This window comes from Acomys minous (assembly GCF_964271855.1).
Source record: "Acomys minous genome assembly, chromosome: 2".
In the NCBI taxonomy this organism is placed as follows: domain Eukaryota; kingdom Metazoa; phylum Chordata; class Mammalia; order Rodentia; family Muridae; genus Acomys; species Acomys minous.
The window spans coordinates 137,103,484-137,115,532 of NC_140484.1; positions in this window are offsets into that span (position 1 = coordinate 137,103,484).

Here is a 12,049-nt window from a genome sequence, read left to right on the forward strand (position 1 = left end):
AGCACATAGCTGTACATCAATACACATAAAAATAAATAAATCTTAAAAAAAAAAAAAGAGCTGTGCATGGTGGCACACACCTTTAATCTCAGCACTCAGGGAGGTAGAGGTAGGCAGATAGCTGTGAGTTCAAGGACAGCTTGGTCTAGTCCAGGACAGCCAAGGCTACACAGAGAAACCCTGTCTGGGGTAGAAGGTGGAGGTGGGAGAAAAGTGGATGGGATCTGAGGAACAAAACCTGAAGTTGTGTGCTGGCCTTCAAACAGTGGTGCATCTATATATACATGGACCTGTGCACACACATATATGCACAAACATTTTAGTAGATATGTAGATATGACCTGAAAGCTTACCATATTACATTTCTGTATACAGGGCCGTAAGCAGTATGATTAATAGTTACTAGAGAAAGAGATGAAATTAGTGATATAAATTCTGTTATAGACTCGTTAGTTCAACCATTCTAAGATATTATAATACTCATTGATAAATGGATTTTCTGACATAGCCATCTTTTATGTGAGTATTGGGGATTTGAAAACTCATGCTTTTTCAGCCAGCATTTTACCAATTGAGTCATTTCCCCAGCACAAATTTTACTTTTTTCTGCTTATAGCGTCTATCTTTCTTCCATGCTGTCTACATTTCATTCATTTATTTATTTGTTCCTTTAGCACATAATTATAGTAACTTAAAACTCCAAGTCTGTTTATTTGAAAAATCTGTGTCATACCAGGCACAGTGGCACACGCCTTTAATCCCAGCACTCAGGAGGCAGAGGCAGGTGGATTATTGTGAGTTTGAGGCCAGCCTGGTCTACAAAGCAAATCTAGGACAGATAAGGCTACACAGAGAAATCCTGTCTCAAAAACAAACAAACAAAAAACCCATGTCATATTTATGCTCTATTGTGGTGGTGTTGTTGTTTTCAGACCCTTGTTCTACAAAGCAAGTCCAGGACAGCCAAGGCTACACAGAAAAACCCTGTCTCGAAAAATCAAAACCAAAACTAAAACCCAAAACAAAACACCAAAACAACAACAACAACAACAACAAAACCCAAAATAATCAAACCACCTTTTATCATGCCTTATAATATTTTGTTAGACCTGCCATGATGTATCAGACTTAAGGAACTAAGCAACTTTAACTTTAATGTGAGTTTTAATGCCTATTTGGGGAGGACTTAGGCTGACCTTTCTGTTTGCTGTGGCTATCATGATGAGATTACAGTTTCTTCTTCTTGTTGTTTTTGTCTTCCTTGTTGTCAGGGGTTTTCCTAGAGACTCCTTCTTAAATAGGATTCAAGGCTTGCCCTTCTTTTAATCCTAAACTGCTGTCATTAATTAGGAGCCCCGTCAATATGAAGAAGGTGTGAGAAGGACAACAAAGCACCCTGTAGTCTGATAATTACGTATCAGCCTTTTAGTGAGCCTCTGTCCCTGGGCTGTGACACTTACCATTGCATGTCAGCTCAGCTGTATCCATACCCCTCACATCTTAGACAGTCAGGAAATGAACTAAAAGTGGATGTTTCTCTTCCTCCACGGTGACTGGGAGTCAGTGCAACCCAAGTGGATCAGCCACTGGCCAGGCAGTTTCCCCCTGAGGTCAGGGCCTTTGTGAGAAGAGAGGTCTGGGTAGACTTCAGACTCACTGCTTTTCTTGTCCCCCTACTGGAAGTAGGAGGGATTGATTTTTCTCTTCACAGCGAGAGCCTGGAGGGTCCCAGTTGTTACCAAGCCTTAACAATTGCTCTGCTAAGATCTATTTAAATCCTTTGCCCGGTTTAAAATTGCGTTGTGTTTTTTATTGTTGGGTTGTAAGGACTGTCTATATTCCTTGTTGCTGAGACAGATACCTTCAACTTAGGATCCTCTTACTTTCCATCCCCAAGTGCTAGAATTACGGAATCACGTGCTCAGTTTTTGCACTGCTAGTGACTAAACCCATGGCTCTCTGCATGCTAGCAGGCTATTCAGCTGGGCTGAAGCCCAAACTCAAGATTTTAAAAAACATACTCTCAATATAACTTTCTCATCAGATGTGATTTACAAGTATTCCATTTCAGTGTCTTATAATTTTTTTTTTTTTTATTTCTTGACGCTGTACATTTAAAGCACAAAAAACCATGAATGCTTAACTTGATGAGGTTCAATGTATCTAATCTCTCTTTTGCTGCTGGTGCTTTTGAGACAATTATACTGTTGTCTAATTCAAGATTTACTTTTGTGATTTCCCTCCAAGAGTTTTAATACAAAAGCATTTTCTCGCTGTTTGTTTTGTTTAGATTCTTTGACAGTGTCACACCTGTATATAATGATCTTTAGTCATTACTTTCTTTCATCTCTCTCCCATTGAAATTCTTCTTTCCCAAAGTCCCATTCCGGTTTTCAGTCTTCCTTTTGGTGTGATCCACTGAGTTTAATTAGAGTTGCTTACATAAGCATGGGTTAGAGGCTATTTGTTGGACCATGGGCAGCTTATCAGTGGTTACAGTACTGACAAAAATAACATCTTATCCACTAGCAACCATTAACTACCCCTAGAGCCTCAGGGAGGAGTAGGACCTCATGGGTCCCTTCCCCATCCACACGCAATGTTGATGGACCCAAATCTTGTGCAGGTCCGGTATCTATGGCTGCAATATGTTCACTTTATGTCCAAAAGACTATTAATTTGCTCCCCATCCTCTGGCTCTTACACTGCTCCTTCTCCTTCCTCTTTGATGCCCCCTGAGGCTTGCAGGAGATGATACAGATGGCATGCCGACAGGAACTTCAACTCCTACATTTAGGTCAGTGATCTACCTGAGTTCATGTTTGTAGGTGATGTTAGGTAAGGGTCTGCCATGATTTGGATGACTGTCTCCTAAAGACACACGTGTGAAGGCTTTGTTCCTATGTTAGTGGTGTTGGGAGGTATTGAGGACCATTGAGATGTGAGGGCCTATGAAGAAATCCTTAATGCCTAAAAGAGGATCGTGGATGACCGCTGTGGGAGTTAGGTTTTTATTAGCTTGACACAAGCTAGGGTCACATGAGAAGAGAAAATGCCTCCATCAGATTGGCCTGTAGACAAATAAGCCCGTGGGCCTTTTTCTTGGTTATTGATGATGGGGGGGGGGGCCCAGCCCACTGTGGGCAGTGATGTCCCTGAGCAGGTAGTCCTGAATTGTTTAAGAAAGCAGGCAGAGCTAGCCATGGAGAGAAAGCCAGTAAGCAGCACTCCTCCATGGCTTCCGCCCCAGTTCCTGCTTTCCAGGTTCCTGCCCCAACTTCCTTTCCTGATGTGAATTGAAGGCTGAAATAAACCCTTTACTCCCCAAGGTGCTTTGGGTTATAGTCCCTATCGCAGCAATAGGAAGACACGAAGGCAGCTGCTCATCCCTTCTCTGTTCTCGTTGGAGACGCCATTTTGCTCCAACCCGTGCTTGCTACTCCTGCTCTTCATTCCAGGAGTTCATACAGTCAGGAACAGCATTTGCCACGCCTGCATCACGCAGTTTGGACTTTACGTCTAACAAACCGTGAACTAAAGAAATAGGGTTGGTTTGTTTGTTTTGTTTTTTAATAAACCCATCTCAGGTATTTCACTGCAGTAATGTGAAACTGACTAACACAGACTCCAGTGTTATTATTTTGCATGTGTGTGGATATCTAGGTTTCCCAGGGCCAGTTGTTAACAAAGCTATTCTTTTAAAATTTCTTGTATGTTTGCCAAAAATTAATTGGTAGGACAGATGTGGTGGTACATGCTCTTACACTCTACTCAGGCAGGCGGGTCTCAGTGAGTTCAAGGTCAGCTTGGTTTACCTAATGAGCTACATTCCCTGTCTCAAAAAAATTGATAGTAACAGTAAGATTTTATTTTTCTACTCTGTGTTCTATTCCATCAATACACACATTCCTTTACACTATTATTGCAAGTCTTTATTATTCCATAGTAAGCTTTTAAATTGGGGCATATGCATCATCCAACTTCATTCTTCTTTTTAAGGAATATTATGGTTATTTCAAGTCCCTTGACTTTCCATCTGAATTGCATTTAGTTTGGCATTTTGTGGGTGCAAGCATGCAGCTGTGATTTTGATAGGAGGATGGTAAAATCTGTAAGCCAGGTCGAGGGAGACTGAAATCTTAATCATGCTAAGTCTGTTAATCCACAGCATGTGATGACTTTCCATTTATTTAGTCCTCTTAAAGTTTCTCTCAAAAACTGCTTTGTAGTTTTCAGTGTGTAAGTTTCCCCCTCCTTTGTTAAATTTCTTTATTAGTTTATTGATTGATGCTATTGCAAGGAGAACTATGAAATTCCCATTTTCAGCTATTTCTGTATAGAAATAAAATAGATTTTTATATATGGATAAGTTTAAATACCAATATAATATGCTATAACCTTGGTTGTGTGTGTGTGCGTGTGTGTATGTGTGTGTGTATGTGTGTGTGTGTGTGTATGTACTTCTCAGGATTTTTTTAAATATACATGATCATGACATGATCTGGAGGTAATTTATCTCACCACTAAAGTATTTATTATTTTATGTGTGTGGGTGTTTTCCATGTATGTATGTATGTATGTATGTATGTATGTATGTATGTATGTATGTGTAACACATGTGTTCCTGGCGCCCACAGAGGTCAGAAGAGCCTGTTCCCCTGGGACTAGAGTCACAGAGTTGAGAGCTGGTCTTCTGCAAGTACAGCGGCTGCTCTTAATCACTAGGCTCGGTCTCCAGTCCCATCTCCGTCTTTCATTTATTTTTCTTGCGTAACTGCCCTAGTGGAGCCTCTAGTCTAGAACAATAGTAAATAGAAGTGCAATGATACACATTATTGTTTTGTTCAAGATTTTAGTGGACAGCGTCTTGCCTTTTGACACTGAGTATGGTATTAGGGGTAGCTACTATTTCAGACAAATTTCTATATAAATATTTTCATCAGTTCTTTGAGAATTTCATTAAGTGCACTTTGGATCATGTTCATTCTCCCTCCTCCCAGATCCACCTCACCTTCCCACTCCCCAACTTTGTGTTCTCTGTCTCTCTCTGTGTCCCTCCATCTCTGTCTGCCTCTCTGTCTCTCCCCACCTCTCTCTCATTTAGTCTAGTTTGTAGTGTCAATGTATTCCTGGTTGTGGGGCCACACACCAATGAATGGCTGACCTACTAGGGGTCACACCCTTACAGAAGACTGACTGTGCACCTTCCAGGAACTATTAACTGTCCATAGCTCTCCAGAGATGAGGGGGGTCTCATGACTGACCCCTTCCCCCCAGGCTAGAATGTCGACTGGCTTGATCCTGTGCAGACAGCACAACTGCTGTGAGCTCATGAGTGCAGTGGTCCTGTCATGCCCAGATGACACTGACTTGCTCTAGTCCTCCCTGGCCTCCTGCTCCTCTTGCATGGGGGTCCCTGGGCCTTGGGTAGGGGTATGATATAGACCAACATGACTCTTTAAAAATTATTATTTTGAGGAGGTGGTTAGAGACAGGGTTTCTTTGTGTAACAGTTTTGGCTGTCCTAGACTTGCTTTGTAGACCAGGCTGGCCACAGACTCACAGAAATCCACCTGCCTCTGCCTCCCTGAGTGCTGGGATTACAGTTTTGTGCTACTGTGCCTGGTGATGGATATGACTTTTTGGTTTTCGAGATAGGGTTTCCCTGTGTAACCTTGACTGTCCTGGAACAAAACTATGTAGACCAGGCTGGGCTCAAACTCACAGAAATCTGCCTCCTTCTGCCTCCCAAGTGCTTGGATTAAAAGGTGCCAGCCACTACTGCCAGGTATTAAACATGCCTCAGTATGTTAGAAAATTTACCTTTATTTCTTGTTGGGAAAAGTATTAGCTTTTGTGAAACTCTTTTTATCTGTATGGTTTCATTCTTTATTCTCTTGCTGTGGTAAACAATATATTAGTTGATTTTAAGATAGCAAACTCACTTTGCATTGCTAGTAAAAAGCCCCATTTTTTTTAAAAACAGCGGCAGGATTTGCTAGCATTTTATTGAATAGTTTTTGTCCACATTCCTAGTATTTTTTTCTTATTATCTTGAGATGTTTTTGTGTGGTTCTAGTGTCCACAATATTTACCTCATAGAACAAGTTGGCTCACTTTAGCTATTTTTAATTCATAGATATATTTATAAGTGCAACTAAATAGTATTTCTATTTATTTCAGGCATCGGAGTCCCAAGTGTCTGAACCACAACACATACAGAATGGCAGCAGAGTTTGACTTAAATCAACATAGCATATCTAATAAAGAGACTTTGGCAAAATTAAAACCAAATTAAGTTGTATTAAAACTATTTGAAAGGTTTTTAAAAAGACAACTTAAACTATTAAACTGCTATATGCCCATTTTAGAACATTTGAATTTGATTTCAAAAGCAAATTTTAAAAAGTTGATATTTTTTTCAAAATTTAGTGAAATCTGCCTGTATGTTCCTTGATCCTTGAATGAACTATGTTTAATAGATACATTTCTAAACTAACTTATGAGTTCTGAGGAGCATATTATGGTCAAGAGAGTAGAAAATGAAAAGACTTTGTCTGCTGGGCATAGTAGCACATAGCTGTAATCCAACACTCGGGAGGATGGAGCAGGAAAATGATGAATTCTAGGCTACACTAGGCTATGTAATGAGTCTGAACAACATGGTGAGATCCTGTCTTACACACATACACACACACACACACACACACATGCGCGCGCGCATACACACACACATGCATGCACACATATACACACGCACATAGAGGCATTCTCTCTCTCTCTCTCTCTCTCTCTCTCTCTCTCTCTCTCTCTCTCTCTCTCTCTCTCTCTCTCTCCTCCTGGAGTCTCCATTATTTAACAGTGAATGTCCACATTTGTAAGTCCAATGACCAAAGACTTTCATTAAATCAAGGTTTCACTAAACTTTCATTGGCTGTAAATCCTGGCCAATTTTAGTTCTGAGAATACAAAAATGAACTAGTGTCTGCACCCAAAACTCATGCTGTATTGGATAACATACACAGTTGATACTTTCCTACTCTGCTCCAGGCTCTGAGACCCCAGCGCAGAAGCTGCAGTCTCTCTTTTGAGCATCTTAATAAAATCTTGCCTAGTCAAATTCCATTTCATTTCCATTTCTGGTGCAGGATTCTCTAAGTTGCTAGCTCATGCATACCCTCTGAGCTCCAGTGCTCAGTGACGGCATCCCTCAACAGAAATATGCCTACAATAGAGTGTACCACAATAATTTCAAATGTGCTTCTACTCTACTAGTCCTTGTTTGTGAGTAGAAACTTCTAGTCAACTGCCTAAACAGAAACCGAATGTCAAGCTTGACTCAAAAGTAGGTGGGTAGCTGAGCACAGTGACACATGACTGTAATCCCAGCCCCCAGGGAGGCAGAGGCAAGCGGATCTCTGTGAGTTCGTGACCAGCCTGGTCTATAAGCTGAGTCCAGGACAGCCAAGGCTACACGGAGAAACCCTGTCTTGAAAACAACAACAACAATAACAAACAAAACCCAAAAAAACCAACAACCAACCAACCAACAAACTGAGTGGGTGAGGATGACCTTGGAAAAGTGGGGGGAGGAGAAACCCTGATTAGAATATGAAAAAACTATTTTCAACAACAACAAAAAATAATCCTACCAGCAAAAAACAAAAGCAACAAGCTTTTTCCTTCACACAATCACACACAATGTCTGCCTTTTCTTTAGTTCTCTGGTTCTCCGTCTTCTCCTTTCCCTCCTGTCTCTGACCTAGCCTTAGTTCCAACAACTTCTTTAGGAGTCCTTAACTCGCCTCCTATTTTATATTTTTGCTTCTTGTCTTGTCCCTTTAACCCATCTTCTAGTCTGATGTAAGAATAATCTCTCTGAAATATAAACCTGATCCTTTCCTCTCCGTTTGAAAATCCTTTAGTGGCTTCCTCTGCTTTTCAGGATATGGTCTAAACACTTTATCATGTCCTACAGGATCCTTTGTAACCAGATCTTGCCTGGCTTTCCTGCTTCATTTCCTGCACGTTTTCATGAAGTATGAAATCCCAGCTGTACCAAATTACTTATTTGGAATTTCCAAACCACTTTATGCTGTAATTCAGTGCCTTTATACCTGCAGATTTTGTTGCCTGGAGTTTTTCTCTTCTCCGTTCTGGACTTTTTTTTTTTTTAATTGCTGTTTTGTTTTGAGACACAGTCTCACTATATACCCTTTGCTAGCCTGGAATATGTAAGAGATCTGCCTGCCTCTGCCTCCCTGAGCGCTGGGATTAAAGGTTTGTGCCACCATGCCTGCCTCTCCCCTATTTTTAATGAACACCTACTCACCGAGAGCCACTACTTGCATTATTTCTTCTGAGTTCTACTTTGGCCACCTTCTTTCTTGGCTTTTCAGTGTGTCTCATGTGCAACCACTTTGATATGAGTGTGCAACTATGTTGTCCTTATTTGCTTATGCGTCTTTCCAATGAGCCACTGAACCTCTGAAGGTTTATCTCTGTATGCTCTATTATAGCAGCGTTTTGAAGAATTATACTTGAGAAATTTATCTGATAAAATTTTGAGTGTCTCCTATGTAAACAGATGTAACTGTGTTAAGTGCTATGAGGAATCTAACAGGTTACTTTTTGTGTCTGAACTGCTCAGTCTCCTTCATAGGTTCTGCATCCTGTCTGTCCTCCCAGTGTCTGACCTCAGCCTCTTTTCCTTCTCCATGTGCACTCTGAGTCACTCCATCCATTTCCTTAGCTTTAATTGCTGACAACTCCCAAATCTGTTCTCCCAGCAAAGACCTCACTCTCCAGCTCCAGATGGTCCCAGGCATCTCAAACTCAGCACGTACAAAATTGAACTCTTTTCCCTTTCCTTAATTCTTTATGGGAGAGAAGGAGGAGACAATTGTAGAAACGTTTTTTGGCAACTATCATAAGGAAACACTGTTAGAAATTAAGCCAGGACAATGCCATGGAGCTTTCAGTACCATCACGAGGGAGCAGTTTTGTATTTTCATCTTGAACCGAACACCAGTAAAACTCCTTTAATGCTAAGCTCTCATACTGGGTAAATAGTGAATTACCAAGATATACGTGGAGCTACAGAATAAACAAATCGTGTCTTCTCAAAAACATAAATTTTGAAAGTGTGTGTGTGTGATATACAACAAATAACTTGTAAGAACTAAAATATTATTTTATATTAAACAGAAACATTGTAGAGAAGAATGCAAAATATCAGGGATGGGTAAACCCCTCTTCTCAAGATGTAAGCACACAAACCACTTCTATGATTCAAGCATCTCTGACTTAACTTCTGAGTTTATGCTGAAGAGGCAGAGGACATCCGCATGCTGCCCATGCATTTAAGAGCACACAGAAGGGAGCCTTCAGGCTACAGACATTATCTAGGGTGAACAATGGAGAATTAACTTTGCAGGAAGTTCTTTTTTCAGATGAAGTAGGAGGAAACAGGGGAAGGGAGGAGTTCATAAGCAGAAATTCTGCGATCCAGGCTGAAGAAGTCTGTAAAACACATTGATTCACTCAATAGACATTTGATGCCAATTTTGGCTCATGTTCTTTACTGGGTGGTGGGAGAAATGAATTGGATATGTTTTCTGCCCTCGAGAAACTCACTATTTAGTGATGGGTTGTAAATAATAGAATTAGTCAGTCACTATAATAAAAGATGTACAGTGTGAAATTGGATCACTGGGAAGAAAAGGAAATGATTCCATTTGTAGTACTATCAGGGCTGGAGATGTAGTTCAGGGCTAAAGTGTCTGCCTAGTGTGTGTAAGAAACAGGGTGCAGAGGAATTTTAATTCAGAACGTGGCTGCTCTGGCAAGGTATCCCATGCAAAGACCTTCTAGGTCTGTGTGAGAGGGCTGGAATACAGACACACCTTAAGCCCAGGAGACGGAGACAGAAGATCTCTGAGTTCAAAGCCAGCATGGAATAGAGCAAAAGAAAAACTTAGGTCCAGACAGGGTGGTACACACCTTTAATCTCAGCACTCAGGGGACACAGGATGGAGATCTCTGAGTTCTGGTCAGTTCGGTTGAGTCAGTGAATTGAGAGGCAGTGTGGTAGAGCTAAGTTTGTGGCAGTTCAGTTTGTGGAATTCAGAGGTAATTTTTTGCCAGGAGAGTTTTACAGAGACAGGCTGAAGAAAGAACAGGCTAGACACAGATGAAGGCAGAATGAGCCAGAGAATGAGAAGGAGCCAGAAGATTGGAACAGATTGCTAGGGTTACTTAGAGGCCAAGCAGAGTAATTCAGTGAGAAGCTGAGAGAAGCCAGATTGAACTGAGAGAAGTCGGCTGGAGAGGAGTTTGAGGAGGAGGAGGAGGAGCCAGAACAGCTGAGTGGAACCATCTAGCCAGAATTCAGGAAGAGTTAGAAAGGGTGAGCTTATTCAGCAGTAAATTCTAGAGGCTGAAAACATTCTAGGCCTAGATTAGATTGTATGGAGGCTAGGAGCTCCCAGGACAAGGCCTAGGATAGCAGATGAGGCAGTGAGCCTCTGAGACAGCTACTACATCAGGGGAATAAAAGTTACTTTTACACATTGGCCCAATCCCCAGCCTAAAACATGTGAGAGTAAAATATAACTAAGGATGTAAAAGATCTGTATCCAGCCAGGCAGTGGTGGCACACGTCTTCACTTCCAGCACTCAGGAGCCAGAGGTCGGCAGATCTTTGTGAGTTTGAGGCCCAGCCTGGTCTATGGAGCAAGCTCCAGGATAGGACAGCCAAGATCTGTGCCCAAAACTACAGCACTAATAAAAAGACATTGAAAATAACACAGATAGGCAGAACACTGCCTTGTGTTAATGGACTGGAAGAATTAAAATTATTAAATGTTGATACTACCCAAAATAATCTACAGAGAGCATGCAATCCCTATCTAATACCAATGACCCTCCTCCCTTTTTTCTTTTACAGAAAATAGGAAAAAAAAAAAAGACAAACTGTGTAACCATAAACGATGCCGGATAGCCAAAATAATGTCATAAAGAAAAAGCTAAAGGCGTCATCTCTCCAGATTTCAGGCTATATTACAAAGCTAGACTAACCAAACACTGCTGTGTTGGCATAATAACAGACACATAGACCAATGGCACAGGATAGAGAGCCCATAAATAAACACAAGCATGTAGAGTCAACGTGCATATTTTTGTCAAGTATGCCAAGAGTGTACAACAGGGGAAAGTCTCTCCAATAAATGTTGTTGGGAAACCATTCATCCTCAAGCCAAAGGGGGTGGGAATCAGAATCCTTGTTTTATACCAGACTCAAAATTAACTAACTTGAAAAAAAAATTAACTAACTTGACTTTGTCTCTCACCCTCCCCTCCTCCCCCGTTTCTGGTGCTAGGTCTAACAGTTGTTAGGCACATGCGCTACCCCTGAGCTAAGTTCTGAACCCTACACAAAGTTAGCAGAAAATGTACTTAACATGATGGAAGTCCCAGAAGGACGAGGGCCATCGTCCTGGGAGACCAGTAAGACACCTAGAAGAAAACACAGGGACAAGCTTCTCCACATTAACCTTGGTAATAAATTTTGGGTAAGACACCAAAGAATAGGAAAAAATAAGCCAAGTGGATGATATTGAACCAAAAGGTTTCTAAATATTAAAAAAGCAATCACAAGTAAAGGTAATCTGCTGGTGGCAGAGTATTCGCTATACATGTATCTGATAAGAGACTGAAGTTTAAAGTATACAAGGATCTCACGTAACTCAACAAACAAAATAGCTTGACTAAAACATGGGCAAAAGACATTTCAAGGACAAGCAAATAGCCAAGAAGCACATTAAAGTGTGTCAAACATCAATAATCTAGCTGGGTGGTGATGCACACATATAATCCCAGAACTCTGGAGGCTTGCCTGTGGTACACAGGGTGACCTTGTCTCAACAACAGCATCATCACCAATCATCAGCCTGAGTTTGATCCCACAAACCCACACAAAGATGGAAGGAAAGAATCAGCTCCTTGAAGTGGTCCTCTGACCTCTGCAAGCATGTCATGGCTTGTGAAT